Source organism: Podarcis raffonei, chromosome 1 (assembly GCF_027172205.1).
Source record: "Podarcis raffonei isolate rPodRaf1 chromosome 1, rPodRaf1.pri, whole genome shotgun sequence".
In the NCBI taxonomy this organism is placed as follows: domain Eukaryota; kingdom Metazoa; phylum Chordata; class Lepidosauria; order Squamata; family Lacertidae; genus Podarcis; species Podarcis raffonei.
Window position 1 is genome coordinate 20101179 of NC_070602.1, and position 3048 is coordinate 20104226.

Here is a 3048-nt window from a genome sequence, read left to right on the forward strand (position 1 = left end):
CACACTTCCACACCCACCCCTTTTAACGCAGCTGCTTTTGGCATGATGAAGTCACCGGCATTTGACTTCATAGCAGGAATAAATAACACCCAAATCACTCCCAGGATGTTGATAAACTAATTTGGCAGCCCAGTGTGGTCACTTCACTGTGCTGGACTAAGTATGCTCTGACGTGATTTTTGTAAAAAAAAAATTAAAGCAGAAGATAATAATAAAAATCTTTATTTATGCAAGCATCTTTTTCACTGTGGTTTTTCAGACAGACTTAAATGTAACTTTCTTTCTTTTCTCAGGAGAAACATAAAGGTGGCCAATTTCGCTTTTTAGACCATGCCCATAGAAAACCAGTGATACCCAGGTCAGTGGAACAATATAAAGTTTGCAATTGGTATGTGTGTGTGTCTGTTAAAGGGAGGGCTTATTTTTAGGAGTTTGCCCACAGGCAGCTTTCCAGGTCATGTGGCCAGCACGACTGATGAGCGCCACACCCCATCGTAGCCTTTGACTAGACTTAACCATCCAGGGGTCCTTTACCTTTTACCTTTCCAGGAGAAGGGCCAGCCTAAGGCATTTTGGTCAAGATACCCCCTGCCACTCCCGGTAAAAGTACAGAAGCCAATTGGACAGTCAGCTAATTCTCACTTCAGTTTTGGCAATAGGGCAGTGAGCTGTGAACAGCAGCTGGTATAGGAAAATGGAAACAGACTGTGCAGCACACATGGCTCCATCCTTCAGTTCCTCATTGCTGCTTCTTGACCCCCAGCATTTGCCGCCTTGAAGCAGCTGCCTCACATCATCTAATGACAGGGCTGGCCCTGGTCAGGTGTTCAATTCCCTTCCTTGACTGCTTAACTTTAAGATGCTGTTCACTAACCCTCAGAACTTGCTTTGACACTGTTGTGTTTTGTTTGTTTGTTTAAAAAACTGTATCTTCCTTCTACAGGTAGTATTCCCAGCCTGTCTGGGATCCTGTGAATAGTATAAGGTTGCTATGGCATCAGATTTGGCTTTATGACGAGGCAAAGCTCATTGAGACAGGGACGCGGGTGGCGCTGTTGTTTAAAGCCTCAGCACCTAGGACTTGCTGATCGAAAGGTCGGAGGTTTGAATCCCCGCGGCGGGGTGCGCTCCCGTTGCTCGGTCCCAGCACCTGCCAACCTAGTGGTTCGAAAGCACCTTCAGGTGCAAGTAGATAAATAGGGACCGCTTACCAGCGGGAAGGTAAACGGCGTTCCGTGTGCTGTGCTGGCTCGCCAGATGCAGCTTGTCACGCTGGCCACGTGACCCGGAAGTGTCTGCGGACAGCGCTGGCTCCCGGCCTATAGAGTGAGATGAGCGCACAACCCTAGAGTCTGGCAAGACTGGCCCGTACGGACAGGGTACCTTAAAGCTCATTGAGAGTGAGGGCAAAACATGCTGAAGGTATCAACGCTTTCTGCCCTGGGTTATTGTTTCGTTGTTTCTGTTACTATTTATTTGTGCTTTTATCTGGTGGTTTGCAGATTGGTGGTATACAGATCTAATAAATAAATAAGTCAGTCTGCAGGGAGGGAGTTCTGAAAGGGAGGCATTCTTTCCTGAGGAGAGGGAACTGTTCCCGTTCGCTTTTGCTTCAGCCTAAGTTGTGACTGACCTGTTCCATTAATTTCAACAATATTTATGTAAGGTCAACTAATTTTGGCTAGCTATGCCCCGCTGAAATAGTGGGACTTACTTCTTAGTAGATAGGAGGATGGGACTTCCTATTTTTTGTTTTCAAAGAAATCCTCACAAAATTGAGCTTCAGTTTGAAAAACTAAGCATTATTGTGTGATGTTGACATAAAAATCCTTTATGGCATACAGCAGTCTTGGGAGCCATGCTGCTGTGTTACGTAAATGGGAGAAATGGGTTTTCTTTTAGGCTTTGCTATAGACCAGGTGTTCCCACCATCCTGTCCTGTAGCTGTTTCTGAACTTCGGCTCCTGACTATTGGCTATGCTGGGAATGATGGGAGCTGTAGTCCATCATCTGGAGGTGAGGACTACAACGGCAGTGCCATTGGGGCAGAGCTTTTGGGTGAACGGCCAGGGCCACACTCAACAGATTGAGCAGGAGTCATTCCCCGCCCCCCAGTGCTGCATGGCTGGCTTGTTACATCTTGAAGTGAGTGAAGAACTACACACAATGAGACCATGAAGACCACTGTCTAAAATTACCTAAATGCACCACACTTACAAATTCTTAAGAGCTGGTGGCCAGTGGTGCAACAAGATCCATTTCCCCTTAATTAATGTTGACTCCTCTCTCCACTTTTTGCCTATAAATAGAAAACACCCGTGTGCTTGTTTCAGCACACCTAGACTTCCTGCTAGACTCCAAAAAGCCCATTGGATTTGAAGGAACCTGAATTGTTTCAGAGCCAGCTGTGTCTGCTATTGGACTCTTGACGTTTCTGTTTTCAATCTGTCCGTTTGCAGAGATAGACAGGTTATTATAAAGACAACAAACATCTCCACAGTGCTTTCCTCCATAGGAAACAAACTCTTGCCAAAGTTGCCTTCAACTTCCCACTTCTCTGGCAAGCATCATAGAAACGTTTCAAACATGTTGATAATTGAGAAAGGCAATACTAACCTTTCACTGTTGCATTATGCAACAGGATTTGTGAAGTGGAAGCCTCATGGTTTGGACTACTGACTGCAACAAGCAAAAGGCCCCAATTCAGCTATATGTGTACCTGCAGCTCTGAATTAATGTTTCCCTGTATGAGAGATAGGAATGTCTGTGCTAAATTGCCAAAATTAATTGCATGTTCAAACCCAGAAACCTCCCCCCCCAAAAAAAATAAATTCACACTTGACTCAAATCTTTGGTTTGGTTTTTGTCAGAATTTAGGCCACAACTTCATTGATTACAGAAAATGACTGCTTGCATAGGCTCTGGTTCGCCTAGCTCCCTGCCATGCAGGTAGCACTGACCCAGGGCACCAGCATAGGTCAGCCAAGGGTGAACACCTGAGGCAGGTGAAAAGCCTGGGAACAGACTCTGTTCACTCCTCAGATGCTC